This window comes from Microtus oregoni, unplaced genomic scaffold (genome assembly GCF_018167655.1).
Source record: "Microtus oregoni isolate MIOR12 unplaced genomic scaffold, Mior012 000012F_ref0000307, whole genome shotgun sequence".
NCBI classification, from domain to species: Eukaryota; Metazoa; Chordata; class Mammalia; order Rodentia; family Cricetidae; genus Microtus; species Microtus oregoni.
The window spans coordinates 13,581,441-13,598,649 of NW_024543071.1; the positions used below are offsets into that span (position 1 = coordinate 13,581,441).

At 53.3% G+C, this 17,209-nt stretch overlaps 1 protein-coding gene across 3 annotated transcripts in view; it reads left to right on the top strand.

Annotated features, from left to right (window-relative positions):
- Sh3pxd2a (SH3 and PX domains 2A) overlaps window positions 1-17,209 on the top strand; it is a 204,057-nt gene that overhangs the window by 105,949 nt on the left and 80,899 nt on the right. The gene's annotated exons all lie outside the window — the stretch shown is intronic.

A 17,209-nucleotide genomic window follows, 5' to 3' on the forward strand; every position in this document is an offset into this window, starting at 1 on the left:
CCATAATGGTAGGGAGAGCATTGCTCTGGGATGATGGAACATCCCGATCAGGGCAAGAGGGAGGTGTTAATGGTTGGAATCAGTGAACCCCACCTTTATCCCAGCCCCTGCTTCTTGCCAGTCTGCTAAATAAATGGGCCCCATTTTAGGCATCATTTCGTGAGCTGATGCCTTACAATAGACCAGCCTTGGGCCCACCTCCAGCGCTCCCTCCCAGGAGGGGAAGCTCCCACACAGCAGTCTTGGTAATGAGTAATGACTGTTCTGGGTCACACTCTGGAGTCAGGCATTGTCGCCTGAGGTGTTTTGATCATTTGTGCAGCTTCTAGAATTCTGTTTTCTGGTCTCTAGCAATCTAATGCTGAGTACATGGTGGTGGGGAAAGGGACCCCCTGAGATAACCCAGTCAGTGCCACTAGCATGCAGTAAATGCTCCCCTCATGGCTGCAAAAGCCTGGGGACCGCATGGACTGTGAGTCCAGTCGTGTTCTGCCTTGCAGAACACAGCACGGCAGGAACAGGGTGAAAAGCACGAGGCCTTCTATGTCACCATGGAGACAGGAGCTAGCTGCCTCCACCTCGAAGCGGTACTGGATAGATCTGTGGCTCAAGAAGTAGGCAGATGAGAGTTCAGAGGGGTCGCCCAGCCCTGATCCATCTCCACACTGTATTTGGACTCCTCCTTCCTCCCCAAGAGAGTCTGTGTCCCATTTAGTCCTTGTGAAAGAACCCAGGCCTTTACATGACCCTGGGCCGACTGCCTGATGATTTATTAGCCGAGTGCCTCCCATCCCTGAGGGCTGCTTACCTTTCTGGGCCACGGTTCAAGCCCCCACCCCCGTCCTGAAACATAAATATGGGTCAGGTAACAGAATATTTTGACTTGTGGCGACTCTGAAGAGAGTTATCAAATTATCAAAGCCTAAGCATCGTGTTGGAATTTTGCAGACAACCTGGTTTCTCTGACCCCTCACGAGCACGCTGCTGTGGGGGGCTCTTCTGTTTTATGGGGTCTGGCAGTCCTTGCCATTCCATAGGGAAGACAAGGTTTGGACAGGCCTGTCTCAGGGGCGGGGAGGCAGTAGCTTTAGGCTTTGATCCCCTCACTGGCCACTTTGGTGGCTGGCTGCTGCTCTTTAAGACCAGTGGTCTGGCACAAAAAGTTCTGTCCTCGAGACCCCTTTGATGGGTCTGGCACAGAGCAGGCCTGGTGCGGCATCGTCTGCAGCCACCCCAGGACGGTGGCTCTGGGGCTGTGGTTCCCCCTCTGACTATGAGCACGCTGGCCTGTCCACATCTCTACACGACAGGGAACAGAGTGCTCTTTTAGAAGCCCCTCGCTTACACCTTGACTTCAGGCCTTTGTAGTGTCTTCACGTCAAGTCTCCAACTACCCCTCAGCAAATCCTGCAGGAGCTTCCTTCAGCCTGTCTCCGCGTTTGGTCTAGCCATCTTCGTGACTGCCCTGGGGCCAGCCCATCACCATCTGTTCTGTGGGTCCTCAGCCTCCTGTTTGGTCTCTCAAGTCTCCTCAGCTCCCCGTGATTAGATCATGTGACCTCCCCCACATGTTCAGTCTTTCTGTCACTTAGAACCCACGCTCTCACCCTCTGATCGCGCCTATTCCGTGTTGCCGTCCAGCTCCGGTCATTTGGCCCTGTATTCTCCTCTCAGACCTGCTGGCCGTGCACACTTTGGTCCTTTGTGGGGCGCTCAGCTCCTAACAGAACCAGCCCCTTGTACCACCTCCTTTTCCGTGAGAACAGCCTTGCCTTCCTTCTCTGACTCCCAGCACCTGCTCACCCTGACTGCTCCCCGACTTGTTAGCAGACTGCGAGCAGCCCCGGCCCGCATGTACTGGAGACTGTATCACAGCAGTATTAGGTGGTCGTAAGATGTGGGGCCTTGGGATGGCAAGTCGGTTCAGTAGGCAAAGATGGGCCTACTTCCTGCTTCGTAGGCAGCCATCTTGATTCCATATCAAGCTCTCTCTGGGCTCTCCCTCTCTCTTTTCTTGTTTTATTTATTTTTATTTTATGCACATTCTTTTGTTTTGCCTGTGTATTTGTCTGTGTGAAGATGTCAGATCCCAGGGGTCTGGAGTTTTAGATGGTTCTGAGCTGCCATATGGGTGCTGGGCATTGAACCGGAGTCCTCTGGAAGAACGGCCACTGCTCACACGGAACCATGTCTCCAGCCTCCTCTCTGGACTCTCTTACTAGACACTGATCCCACCCATATAGGTTCCTCACCTCCTAAGGCCCTGCCACCTAGTGCTGTCATAGTGAAGTTGACTAATGTTCCACCTGTAGCTATGTGTTCTTGGAACGCTAGCATATAAAAAGAGATGTGTGTGTGTGTGTGTATGTGTGTTTGTGTGTACGTGTGCACATGTGTGCATGTTCTTGTGTGAGCCTCCTGATGAGAAAGGAGAGCAGCAGAAAGTGTCCATCATACTGACCTCACCCTGCGTACCCCACACAATATTACGTCATTTCCATCTTGGGCCACCTGAGGAAGATTCTTTCATTCTGGTTAGCAAATGGTGACCCCAAAGCTCTACACAGCCAGGAAGCAGGGAGGCACATCTTAAAATGCATGTATGTCCTTAGATGCCTGAGAGCAGGCCACCCTCAGACCCCTCTCCCCCGCCCCCCCCCCCCCCCGGCCAGGCCCCCTACCTTGTAGCCACAAGGGGTTAGTGGGCAAGTGAGGCTCATGATGGGGCTTCTTGTCTGTCTGTCTGTGTGGACTGCGTGGGTTGCGGAGAGAGATGTAAGGTAAAGAGCCATCCTTGACACTAGGCCCGGTGGTTGTCAAGCAGGTGTGAAGCCGTGGGTTTGCTCCCACTAACATTATACCAACTGTACAGACATCCTACGTGACACCTTGTCTTCAGAAGAAGAATAAAAAAGGATGGATCAGCAAGGCGGCTTGCTGGGTAAGATCCTGGTGACCTGAGTTTAATCCGGGGACCCAGAGATCTGATTCCTGCAAACGTCTCCTGACCTCCACATACACCATGGCACATTGCCTGCACACACAAATAATTAAGATTTTAAAATTAAAAATCTAAAAGCCACACTTAAAACTAGACGGAATTCAGTTTAGACACACTCTGGGAAGGCTGAATTTGTTCTAACAACCAAGATGAACCTGGACAAATGTGGGGTGTCCCATCCCAACCCCCACAGACACACCCCACTTGTCCAGGGCCCCTCGTGCTGACTCAGCACCCCTTGTTAGCTTGGCCTCTGCGGGGACCCCTTCAGGCAGTGAGCTCTGGGCTCAGGTTCTCAGATCATTCATTCCTCACACTGCCCAGCCTGCCAGGGCTCCGATGAAATTCTTGAAATTTCATGGGACAGGCAGAGCCCTGCTAAACTAGTTTTTGTTCTTCAGCCTCAGGGCCACAGAGCCCTCTGTTGAGGCCCCGAACAATGTCCCAGTGTTCACAGAGATTCGAGGTGGGAGGCGGTGGGGCCTAGGCAGATGAGAATCATCTTGCCCCCGCCGGCCTCGGGGTTTAAATGTTGCTGGAAAGTCCCTATCCCAACCCACCTTGCTCTCCGTGAAGCCAAGTCCACCTCCAGCACCCTGCCGCCATCACCAGTTATGGCACCCTAGCATCCCTATGGTGGCTCTGCCCTTGGGACACAAGATCAGGCACACAAGGGGGTAGTCTTGGACTGAAGTCCAGTTGACCAGAGCACTGGATGTGGGGACAGGGATAGGCTGTCTCAGGGGACAAGCCGGCATACAGGGATGAGGCTTTCCAGGGAAGGGGGTACAGAGCAGGTAGGGGGTATTGAGCAGGTGGGGGGTATAGGACAGGCGGGTTGGGGAAGGATGAGGTTGGATGCGGAGAGACTCACTCCAGCCTCTTCCCATTTCCTTCTTGATGATTCTGGTTTGCCCAGGACCAGGAGGAGATGGTCACTCGCTACATTTCCCTGTGGAAAAGGCGGTGGTCTAAGTCTTGTCTCAGCCCCAGTAGGGAGACAGAGTAAGGCCATCTTGGCAGCACAGCCAGGTTCCTGAGAGTTTGGGGCGACTGCTTTTGGAGTCCTCACATCCTTGAGCCCATTGGAACTCCAGGCCTACTGATAAGACATTGAGTAACCTGTGACATCTTAGTGTCCAGGCTGCATTGTGACTGGCAGCAGGACCTTCACGACATGGCCTTCCTTTTCCTATGAGTGTCGCAGACATAGCAGGGGCTGGGTAGAGCGACTGAGGGTGAATATGGAGCATGTCCCAGCTGCTTGCCTCTCCTCTTTCCTACCTCCCCCAGGAGGAGGAGCCACGAGAGTCTCTCCTGCAGACTCCCTTTACGCCTGGGTATTTATTGAGCATCTACTGTATGCCAGGAGCTGCATGGGCCAATATACTCAAGCCTACCCGTATGTTGGAATCTTGCCTTCCGCTAATTATAGAGATAGAATCGGACGGCCAGCTCTGCTGTGACCTTCAGTGGACTGCTTCTGGCTTGGGATCTGAGGGTAGAGAGGCAGCCCCGCCCTAGGCACTGTCCTGGATTAGACCCTCAGCTAGGCAGCTCTGCTCACCTGGCATCATTATCCAGCTGGGGCCATGGGCCACACGTTCTTCCAGCCCCCATCTGCTCCCACTGGCTGATGCACAGAAAGCCTCTTCATCGAAGTGGACAAGAGAGCCAGCTGGACCTAGGAACTGTGGGTCCAAGAGAGGCATCTCCAGCTGGACAGGTGAGGGCCCCCAGCATCTCCAGCTAAATAGGTGAGCCCCCCCCCAGGTATTTCCATTTAGATAAGTGATGTGGTCCCCCACCCCCAGGCTTCTCCAGCTATATAGATGAGTCCCTCCCCCCCCCCCGTCCCGAGCATCTCTAGCTGAACTAGTGAGCTTCCCACCCTCCAGTAGGTATCCCCAGCTGGATAAGTGAGCCCCCACTCAGGCATCTCCAGATGGACAGGTGAGCTCCCCCTTCCAGGCATGTCCAGATGGACAGGTGAGCTCCCCGCCCCAGGCATGTCCAGATGGACAGGTGAGCTCCCCCTTCCAGGCATGTCCAGATGGACAGGTGAGCTCCCCGCCCCAGGCATATCTACCTGGACAGGTGAACCCCTCTCCCCTCAGAACTCAAAGCTTCATTCTTACCATTGCTGGCTGCTCTGTATGTAACTCCCCGATGGTGTCAGAATTGAATGTAAACCTGGGTCTTAGTTTCCCTGTGGCAGGCCTTCTCTGCTGACACCAGGCAGGAGGCTCTCTGACCATTTACAGTGGAGGTTCAGGGGCCGAAGTCAAGGAGAGAGCGTTCAAGCTGAGGCTGTGGTAGAGCAAGCTACTCAAGTCAGGTAGCAGGTGGGGGCACCCAGGCCAAAGGGAGTCGCAACAAACCTCAGGGCAGAGTCTGTCTCTGAAGGAGCCTTGGGAAGAATCACTCTGAGAGGAAGTGGGTGCGAGGCGGTGGCTAGCTACATAGACAGGCTAGCTACATAGCTTCTGTCAGGATGGGGACAGAATCTGGGATCTCTGGGTTCCCCTTGTGGTCTGGTCAAAACTAGGTGGCTATTTCTGTGGTCCAGGTGTGAAACAGCTCAGGTCTAATGGCTGTAAGAACGGGGAAACTAATAGGCACAACCCTGGAGCAAGGGACTAGCTCTGTGAAAACCCCACGATCCTTTCCCTTTGCAGTCTGTAAGCTGCTTGAGCATCAGCCTAACTTTGGGTGCTTGGAATCAGTGCCTGACTTCAGATCTGTGTGTATCTTTCGTCACCTGGTGGTAACATGAAGTATTACAGCCTCCTGCAATGGTCCTATTTAACTATTGTATTCTCCTGTGACGCTAGTGATCCCTTCTTCAGATGAGGCAACTCGCTGTACTCCCCATCGCAAAGGCGCGCGTTGGTAGAGACCCCAAGAGTGCTTCTGGAGACCTTACCTCTGGCCTCCAGAGCCCCTGGGTCTTACTCTAAGATGAAACTTTAAGGATGGGCGCCACCTGGTGGGTACAGGATGATCTGCACTATCAAACTTAGGGAGCCTGTTCCTAGAAGCAGCCAGAAAAATCTAGTCCTTTCCCCACCATCCATAATCACCCTAATCAATCCCGTCCTGCTCCCTAGCAGGTGGCCAGCTCACTTGTCACTGAGAGTAGTGACAAGGAGGGTACAGGTGACTTCAGGGTCTACGCAGCCTAGACTTTTCATGGACAGGCTGGTGTTAGCCTGAAGAGCCTAGCTCAGTGGGGAAGAGCCAAGGGCGGCAGCTCTCCCGGATGACCTTAATAACGTGTAATTTACATGTTATAAAATTCATTTGTTTTTTTTATGGTGTGGAACCCAGGACCTTGCGTGTGCTCGGCGAGTGTTCTGCCACTCAGCTACACCCAGCCTTTCAGATTGCTTTATTAGTGCACAGCTGATCAGATGATTTGGGGCACAGTTTCGGTTGTGCAAACATCACTGCAATCCAGTTTTGGAGCACTTTTACCGCTCTTTTTGAAAATTGTATTATTCTTATTTTACGGGTATTTTGCATGTGTGCCATCAGGTCCAGGCCTAGGGACTCCCAGGAACTTACCATGCATACTCCTTGAGACAAAGTCACCCCAGAGATGGGTGTCTTGGCTTGTCATCCGTCACAGCCAGTACTTGCAGTTCATTGGGAGATGACGCCAGCAGGGAGGGAAGGAGAGAGAGAGAGAGACAGCCAGTGTTAATAGTAACAACCCTGCAGGAAGCAGTAGCTCCAGCTGCAGGCTGGCCCGCCCAACTACAGGGGTGCACAGCCCCCTCCAGCCCGCAGATAGCCCACTGGCACACAGGACTAAATAAGGCACAGGTGACTTTCCACTGCACTAAGGGTAACTCTCGGAGCCCCACCGGTGGCCTCTTCCTAGGGGGTCTACCTCCCAGCTCACCCTACTGTCCTCTTTGCTCAACCCTCTCCCTGATTTACTGCCCACTCCTCTCTTCCCTTCTTTGTCATGGCTACCCCCCCCCACACACACACACCATGGCATCTTCCTCCCAGCTGTCACCCCCAGGTCCTCCACTCCCCAGAGGCAAGGAGCAAGTGTGTCCCTTGAGCCTGGCCCGCCAGGCACTCAGCAGACACTGTAGGCCAAATAACAGTATTGAGTGGAGCAGCTAGTTGATGCTACCAAGAAGACTGACCGCTACCTAGTGGAGACTGTCTCAAGGCTTGAGGTCAGTGCTGCCTGGAAGAGGCCAGGTTGCCCAGGAGAGCTGGACTGTTGGTGCCCCAGGTACAGTGACTGGGCATGAAGAGGTCTAGCAGATTCAAAGATGCCCAGTCCAGGAACCTTGAAGAACCCACGGGACCCATACACAGGGATGGCTGGGTAGGGAGCAGCCTCTTGATGGGCCTGTACAAAATGGGGTGGAGCACCCCCACCACGCAGGCTTGTCCTGAGCCAAGCATAGTCAAGGACTTGGACATGGTTTGGAAGCTCCATGGTGGGGGCGCTTGACAAATACCAGGTTCTTTCCAACGATGGGATTAGTAATGGCAACGCTAGTGATGGCTTATTCACCTGTCTCCTCACCTTTGGGAAAACAGTGTTTACTGGGGATGGGGTGGGTGGCTCGTAGTGACTGCCACCATTCCTGCTCCCACCTAGGCAGAGCCAGAGGGAGTCAGGTCTGTATAAGACCTAGAGCTAAGGGAACCCAGTCTAATCCTGGAAACTAAGGCACGGAAAAGGCTGGTGTTGCCTGTTCAGGCAAAGCCAGACCTGAAACCTAGGTCTTATGACCCCAGTGCTGGACTGGCCGTTGGGATCCGTCCAGCAAGCCTTTTCCACTTGGGCACGCTCAGAAATGTAACACACAGTTGTTGGTCACTGGGAAGCCCCTAAGCTGCCCTGGGGAGGCTCTTCCCCAAGTTTCCTCAGCAACACAGGCCCTTGGCTGTGAGCCCCTGGCCTGCAGTCTGAGCCCACTGTGTGGAATGTGGCAGCCGCCTGCCCCTTTGTGGAGCTGTCTCATTAAGTCCTCCTCTTGGCCTGCCACAGTGAAGACATCTATCTAGACTTGGCAGTCATTCCTGTTGCCTGAGATCCAGGAGCCCCCAAGAGACCTGCCAGCCTCGCGGCAGGGGAGTTTCTGGGGATATATATGACAGCAGTAGGAGCAGCCACATCCCAAGGGTCTTGGGGCCCAACTCTGCCACCCGGCAGTCCTGTGGTCCCGGCAAAGTGGCTTTACCACAGAGCCTGAATCTCTTGCTGTCTATGAAGCCAGTCAGCCCATTGCTTCAGCCCAGCTACTTTCCCCACACCCCTCCCAGGCTTGTCCTTTCTAGCAGCCCCAACCTCCTCATCTCCTCCCAGATGCTGCTAACAGCTTGCCTATGGATCTTGGCTCCACTGAAAAAGCCTCCATCCAGGAAACCACTGGGCCAATGCAGAATGGCCAGCAGGGGAGCTGGAGGGGAAGGAGGATTGACTTGAACTGAGCCTAGATGCTAACTCAGTTCTTTCTTATGCTCATTCGGTTGCTGTTTTTCCCTCCAGGGAGGTGTGACCTCTGAGTCTCATCACTTTGGAAGTAGTGACATTCAGAGCTGTGTGTGACAGGTTTTGTCCCCTGGGGAGACCGAACACATTCACCCCAGATAGGGAGCCCATGACAGACCAAAGTATGGATACCACCATAGTCCAACTTGGAGAACCAATGAGTTTTATTGGGGTTACTTATGAGGAGTATGGGTGAAAGGTTGGTGACAGGAGGAGAAACGTGTCACCAAAGCCCACCCAGCATGGGGGACAGCTCACAAACCTGGGCACACAGATCACACTGCACAGCCTGCGGGCAGCTTAGCGGTTGGGGAGCGTCCCTTCAGGTGGCTCCAGGCTGTTTGCCCAATCTGTTTCTTGCTTGTGGTTTGGCTTGCTGGAGAGGGACTCTCTACTGTTTACTGGGGAGGGGAGGAACACAGTGAGTCTGGTCAGTTTCAGGAACTTCCTGAAGCTCTTTGAGTTCCGTACTTTCTGTCTCAAGGAGTCTTTGTGAGAAACCTGCTTCTCCTGAGCTGCAGGAAAGAGCTGGGCTCAGTAAAGAAGTCTCTGTGGTCCTCCTTTCAGTTAGAGTCCCAGATGAAGTTAAAATTCTTAAAATTCTCCAGGCTTCCTTTTTCTGTTTTGACATTGTGAACTGAACTCGAGAAACACCCTCTGTACCGTGTGTGTGCATGCATGCGACTGTGAGATTGATTCTGTAACCTGGGCTGGCCTTCAACGTGCAGGGATTCTCCTGTCTAAGCTTCTCAAGAGCTCTGATTAGGGGTATGTGCCACCGTGCCCAGCTCTTGTCACATTTTCTGAGGTAGTCACATGTAGGAATCCTTAGTGTCCCGCATACCTCATGGTCACTGGGTAGAGCCAGTAGTGCCAATCATTGCTATCTTTCTAGAGAAAGCCCCTGCATACCTCTAGCTAAAGTGCCCCTGGGCACTGGGGGAAGGATTAGGACACACTGTGACCCTCCGGAAGAGGGCTTTTTGGGGGTTGAGAGAAATGGCAGGGGACAGGTAGATCTGCCATGGCCATGAGCACAGAGAGTGCTTAGTTTGTGGTCTTGTGGCTTAACCTCTCTGAGCCTCATCAGTAAAATGAGACTAAAGACAGTGTAAAGTGGGTAACCTGGCATGTCTGCATGGTTGGAGCTTCTGTCTTTGTGATGTTGGATCTACCACCTGGGAGATGGCTGTGTGACCTCCAGGGCCCTGGCCCTGCCCCTGCCAGAGCAGTGTGGTGACCAAAGTGCCTAGCAGATGCCCACAGACTGCCTTTCTCTTACCCTTTGACACGGCGGCTGAGCCGCCAGATTGGGTCAGGACTGGGAGGTTAGGAGCCAACAACCAGGGATCCTTGACAGGCCTGTCCATGGCAGTGGGACTGTAAGTCTTTCTCATGCACCACAGAGACCAGAACATCTATAGATACACCAGGGGCAGCCAGAGAGAGGCAAGGCATCCTGCACCTCCTACTCTGTCACCTAAACAGAGAAACCAAGCTGAGTTGAGACCCTGGCATGCTGTCCACCTCCCTTCCTGCCTCTCCCCTGCCCCTGTGGTCATGCACCATCTGACCCCAAGTCTCCTCCCATTTCATCGACAGCCCCCAAGTTCCTGCCTCTTCTAAGCAGCCCTCCCGACCTCTGACCTCCCTGCCCTGGGAGTTCCCATACAGTAAACTCTCGACACAGCTCTATGGTATCCAATCGCAAATTGAGTTCTTCGTTTTCTTTCCTTGCATGTTTGTCTTCACTTGGTAACTAGATGGTGTGCACTTTAAGGCAGGACAGTGTTTCTTCAGCCACACTCCTGCTTCAGGCACGGGAATCAGCCTGTAACAACTCCTCAGTTAAGATGGAGGTGAAGAGTGGATGCTGGACAGATAATGGATGTATGGTACATGAAGGATGGAAGATGGGTGGGGGTTGATAGATGGACACGGAGGGGTGATTGGTCGATAATTCTTGCGGACAAGGTGTGGAAGGAAGAACCACAAAGCTGAGTTCCAAGGAAAAGGATGTGGGGCAGGCCCATTGCCATTGAGCCCCTTGCCTTAGAGCCCATTGCCCTAGAGCCCATTGCCGTAGACCCCATCGCCTTAGAGCCCATTGCCATAGAGCCCATTGCCGTAGAGCCCCTTGCCCTAGAGCCCCTTGCCATAGAGCCCATCGCCATAGAGCCCATCGCCATAGAGCCCATTGCCATAGAGCCCATCGCCATAGAGCCCATTGCCATAGAGCCCATTGCCATAGAGCCCATTGCCCTAGAGCCCATCGCCGTAGAGCCCATTGCCGTAGAGCCCATTGCCATGGAGCAGCACAAGCTCCCCCTGGGGGTCCTTGACATCCTGTTGCCAACTTTGCCAGCTACCTCTTGGCCATAGGTAATTCATGGATTTCTGAAGGATGGAGAAAAGTCAGCATTTATATAATGATGGGGCTCAACTATGAAGTCCACAGAGAATGTCAAAGAGGCCCTTCCGTGTTTGGAGGCTTGTTCTGTCCATTGTTCTGTTCCCGCATCCATCCATCCATCCATCCATCCATCCGTCTTCTGTCCCCCTCCCCGTCCACAGATTGCTTGTCAGAGTCCCCGCTGGGTGGGACTCCTTGGAAGGTACAAAGGGAGAATCAAGGTCTGTTTGTGCTCATGACCCTAAGTTGGCATCGTGTATGATGGGACCATGGTCTTACAGCTCCGTTCCCCAGGGAGGGCCGCCATCCCCTCTGCAGATCTAACCCCTCTTGTGAGCCTGCACTTCCAGGTGGAATCCTTCCCGTGTTCCAGTCTTTTCCACCGTAACCTAATGCCGTACCAAGAGCTTTGCACGTTGTCTTACTTGTCTCCCACAAGTTTGCAAAGCAAGAATTGTCTTAGCTCCTTTATAACTGAAGGTTCAGGAAGCTCCACAGTGTCAGGCATGTAGCTGAAGCAGACTTTGAAGCCATCCACTATCTCCTCTCACTAGTGCTCTGAGGCCCAGACATTGAAGAGTCATCCCTGAGCTTCCGACACACCCAAAGCCTGTGTCCACCATGGTGGGACAAGCCAGAGGGGGCAGACAGTGCTTTGACTTTTCTCTGTGGAAAGAGCAGCAGAGACTCTTTGGGATGCTAAGGAGATAAAGCAAAATCTCTCTCTCTCTCTGTGTGTGTGTGTGTGTGTGTGTGTGTGTGTAGGGGTGTCTTCTGAGGTCTATGATGGTCATAATGTCCAGCCCCTCTAGGACACAGGCTGAAGGACCCAAGACCCCTTTCTTCCCCCCAAGGAATTCAGCTTTTCACCCAGAGCAGGAATCTGGCCTCTCTGGGCAATCCACATGGTCACAATGGGGCCCATTCTCAGAACCCTGGAAGACACAGGCCCTGCAGAGAAAGGCCAGATTCTTGTTGGACACAAGAGCCTTCAGTGCAGCAATTTAGATCGGGGCACAAATGGGGGCATAGAATGACATCCATGCTCCCTCTGCATTGCCTCGAGGTCTCTGCCTCTTGAGACCATGCTGTGCAAAGGCTTTCAAAGGCCAGAACAGAAACCCAGCTCCAGGCTATGGGGGGCAGAAAGCTCCCAGAGCTTGCAGACCTCAGCTGACCCAGGGCCCCCTTTGCTCAGACACTCTGACTTGGCTTCTAGAAGAGCAAGTTCCTTCTCTCTAATGGAGTCTCACAGCAGCACTGTCTGCTCCTCCGAGTAGCCTCCTAGAAGTGGAGAAATGGAAGCCCAGAGAATTTGTCGCTGTTTTTTAAAATGCCCCTGCTGATTAAGAAATACATCTTTGCTGGGCAGTGGTGGCGCACACCTTTAATCCCAGCACTCAGAAGGCAGAGGCAGACAGATCTCTGAGTTTAAGCACAGCCAGGACTACACGAGAAACCCTGTCTTGAAAAACAAAACAAAGAAGGAGGAGGAGGAGAAGGAAGAGGAGAAACATCTTACATCACAACCCAACATAGACAGACAGACAGGTAGATAGATTACTGAAACGGACATTTCACAAAACACTCTTAACCGTAAACGACTCTAATGGGTTCTAGCCAATTCTACCCTTTAGAAGCGCTTGTTGATCTGCTGCAGCAAGTTCAGGGCTCACTAACAGACAGAGGCTTGTCATTTGAACGGCATTTGATTGGCTAGGAATGATAGGGTGCTGGGAATGATAGGGTGCTGGGATGGTAGGGTGCTGGAACGGTAGGGTGCTGGAACGGTAGGGTGCTGGGACGGTAGAGTGTTGGGATGGTAGGGTGCCCCTATAATCTCAGCTTCTTAAAGGCACAGACAGGAGGATCAGGACTTTAAAGTCATCCTCAGCTACATAGTGAGTTTAAGGCCAGCCTGGTCTACATGAGACTGCCTCCCCCAAACACCCAACATTCTTTAATTAATTAAAAAAGTTTTTTGATCCCAGTTCTCCTGCCCCTGTATTCCAAGTAGCAGATACAGGTGTGCCCTACAACACTCAGCTGAAGAAGAAACGTTTAGAGTGGCTGGCCCAGGGCCACCAGGCTTGATGGCACAGCAGAGCCCAGAACTAGGTTAGTTGTAACAGCCTCTGTCTCCTACCTTTCCTGTCCCAAAACTTTCCCTCCAGCTGGACTCAGAACACATCCCCTTTGCGGCTGATCCCTCCTGGACTTCACAGAAAGACTCTCAAAGTCCATCCATCCATCCTTCACCACCCCACCTCTGCCCACATGATCAGTTTTACCTCTGGGAAGTTGCTTGTCCCTGCTTCTAGAGCCTTCCCCTCTTGTTCCTGTCCTGTCCTTGGATTAAAAGGGCCTTGTCCCTGAGGGTGCCCTCCTTCAGTCCCAGGATCTCTGTCACACTTGGAGTTCACCACCCCTTTTACTCTTGGGGTCAGTTGTCTGGAAATGTTACCTCCCACAATGAATTGTGTAGCATTGGTACCCTGCATCACACAGACCTGTGAACCGGCTTCTCTTGTGCCTGCCTGTAAGGCCCCAAGGCCGCACAGCAGCAGCTTCCAAAGCCTATGGGATGGTAAGTGGTCGAGATCATCAGTCTCTCCTGGCCCAGACTGAGCCCTCCGTCAAGGTTACATACAATACATTCTTCCCCAGTTCACATATTCTAAGGAGTGCCTGTGTCCTAGGTCTCAAAGTCACCCCAAGTCAGCCATCTGGCACCAAGTCTGCTTCTTCCGAGCAAGTCTTAGCACAAGTAGCAGACCTGCAGACGGGCACCCCAGGCCATGCAGCCAAAGTCAGCCAGCAGACAGCAGGGTGAGGACATTGGGATGGAAGTGCAGGCCTATGCTCCCGTGCCAAGGCTCTCGTTGATGGGAGGGAGGGAAGGAGGAAAGGAGACTGCAGGCTGCTGCCAAGCTCCACCTGCCAAGGATACAGCAGCCTTCCTCATGGCCACCCGAACTTTCTCACCTGTCTCAGCTGCTTTTCCTGGTAACCTTGATGGATAGGGTGACCCCCTCCTTTCCTCAGCAAATTGGTGGTCCACATAAGCCATCACAGGAGAGAGGTGCAGAGGCAGGCAGCTGATGCCTGTATCAGGTTGGTGGTCCTCACTAACCATCACAGGAGGGAGGTGCAGAGGCAGGCAGCTAACACAAAAGACTTTTCCCAGCCCTCGCTCCAGCCTCTTCCTCCTTGCTGCCACTAATACCAGATGCTTTGCTGGGATGGCCAAGGAAGAGCACAGGCCTTGCCTAGAGAACTGAAAGGGGAGAAAGAAAAGCTGAAGCTACACATAGTGTGTGTGTGTGTGTGTGTGTGTGTGTGTGTGTGTGTGTGTGTGTGCACGCTACAGCGTATTATGAAGTCAGGACAACTTTTGGTAGCCATTTCTCTCCTTCTACCACGTGGTTCCCTAGAATCAAACTTGGACCTTCAGGATTGGCAGCCAGCCCCTTTGCCTGATGATTTATCTTCCTGAGCCAAGCACCCCAGCTTAAAGGAGTCTCTGCCATCTGGCTAGCAACTTCAAGGTGAGCCTGGAGACTGGTCTCCTGGGCGATCTAGCCTGTCAAGTCAGCAGTTGACACTATCACAAGGCCATTCCTCTTCCAGCACACCTGTTGCTGAAATTCCTCCTCAGGGGCTGACGTAAGCCCTGTCTATCCTGACCCTTAAGGGTCAGCTGGCAAATCAAGGCAAGATTCCCTCTAGAGAGCCAATACATTGACTGGGCTTACTTACAAAGCATAGGTTAGGGGTTCCTTTCTGGAATGCAGGTGCCCCCCGCAAAAGGCCACACCAGAACATCTTTACCCAACAGAGATGATGGTGCTCCCATAGCCACACAGATGAAGACCCTTCCCCTAGCCTTCATGGGTCTATATACTCAAGCCCCTCCCTTGGGCCATGTGCAGTGGTCAGAGTTGTACACAGCAGGCGGTACGAAAAGCCAGGTACCCAGAGGTCTCATGACCCTGCGCACGCCTGTATGAGGGATGTAAACAGTCAACAGCTGAGCTCGCAAAGATGGCAAAGATGGCTGTTGTTTGGCTTCCAGAATAGTTAGTCCCGTGCAGCAATGCTGTATACTCCACCCTCCCCAAAGTCTGTGACTGTCTGTGACTGTGACTGTCCTCGTCCTATGACTGTGACTGCCCTCGTTCTGTGGGTGGACAAGTTCAGGACTGAAGTAGTTCAGGGTCACCGCCACAGCAATCAGCCTAGCTTTGAACCAGAGGCTTTGGCCTCACATGAACTCAGTTGCATCTCTGCAGGAAGGACCTAGAGATAAACAGTGTGACTCCTTTTACAGACACAGACAGGAAGCTGAAGGGGGCCCTCAGTCTTCTCTGCTGCAGGCCAGTCTGTGGGCCACAGGGAAACAGTTGTCACAGTTTGTTCCCCAAGTCCCATGTTCCAGTTTGCTTAGCACAATTGATGCCTGTTGTCTTAGTCACCCTGGCCGGCTAAAAGGCTGAACTGCCTGATGGAGCCTGGGAGGCCTTTGCAATTACATTAGCTTATGGCATCATGAAAGGGAGATGCTAGCCTCGCCCTCCCTCCTCCACTCCTTCCTCTGGCTCCCTGGGACTTCGTGATTCAGCAGCAAGTCAGAGGCAGGCTAGACTGTGCCGTCCTGGGAGTGGAGCATTGACAGGCAGCGACTGTCATCACCCCCTTAAGACTGCCACTGAGTGAGGAGGGAATCTGACTTGTTGGGCCCCCAACAGAGTAACCCCCCCCCACCTGTCCTGTCTGGCCAGAACTGATTGAAGATCAGTGAGAGGTGGTTGTGCCTGAAGTGGGGGAGCCCTGCTTTTTCATAGCCTGCTATGTCAGGGATGGGGGAGTCCCAGATACCTAAGCTGCTTCTCAGCATGCTCAGCCGTTAAAAATACCAAATGGTTTTGCTGAAAAGGGCCCAGCCGAAAACCTCTGAGAATCTCCTATTAGGGCAGTGCCTTACTGGGCTGGAGCCAGGCACCTTATGGATGCCTCTCTATTATTCAGTTGTGACCCAGCTGCCCCCACTGTCAAGAGCCACTCCCCCCTTCCTCCCGCGTGTTTGTCAGGCCCCAGGGTTGCCTTCTACCCCTGCACCCACAACTCCAGGAGGGTGGTGTTTGAGAGCCTCAGAACTAAACCAGGGTTCCTGATTTGGGGCCCAACCCAACCACAGCCACTCATTGACTGATGTTGGACAAGGAAGTGTCTATAAGCCTTGCCCTTCTCACCTGAAAGGGGAGAACATGGCGTTGCTAGGGGGAGAGATCCAGGAATCCTGGGTGGAGGGCTGCAGACTCTGATGGCAGGACAAGCCCAGAGGTTCTGTCTGGAAGCCTTTTGGGAAATTTGAGCACATTGCTCCTGCTTCATATGAATGCCCCTAAGGTGTGGCCGGTGCTGGTACTGGTGCTTATGCAACCCTGGCCCAGCCTCAGAATCCCAAGGAAACATTTTGGGAACACAGATAACCAAGTAGGTGTGGGTGGCTCCACCCTGGGTTTCTAGCCAGCTTTCCAGATGGTTCTGTTGAATGGTCAGCCTGAGCTTCAGTGTGGTGCTTGGTGACATATGCCTCATTCCTCTGGGACAGCTAGCTTGCCTTCCCACTGGGGCTGCTAACCAGCTCGAAGACAATCCCAGACAGCCTTCAACACGGAGAAGGAGGCCACTGAAGGGAGGGCACCACTCCTGCTTGGCCACCGGCAGCCCTGGGAATGGCCAGTGTACTGTGGAGTTCTAGAACACTGCAAGCCCTTTGGGAAAATGGCGGCTCTGAATTGCCAGCCGTGGCCTGCTCTTCCCTCTTGGCCAGCCTCAGTGGAAGATCTCAGAAAAGGAATTTCCTCTCTGGGTGGGAAACAGCCACCACATACCAATCCTTTCCCTACTGGGAGCTCTCCCCGCATCTGAACACCAAGGGGGCACTGGAGGCAGAGGCAGGCTGGGGCTCAGCGAGAGTCCCAGCGATGAAACACCATGAGTGAAGCGGAGAGGAAAGGGTTTATTTGACTCACCCTTCCGTATCACTGTTCATCACTGGAGGAAGTCAGGACAGAAACTCAAGCGGGGCAGGAACCTGGAGCAGGAGTTGACTCAGAGGCCATGGAGGGGAGCTGCTTACTGGCTTGCTCCTCGAGGCTTGCTCAGCCTGCTTTGTTATAGAACCCTGGACCATCACCCCAGAGATGGCCCCACCCACAATGGCCGGGCCCTCCCCCATCAATCACTGATTAAGAACATGCCC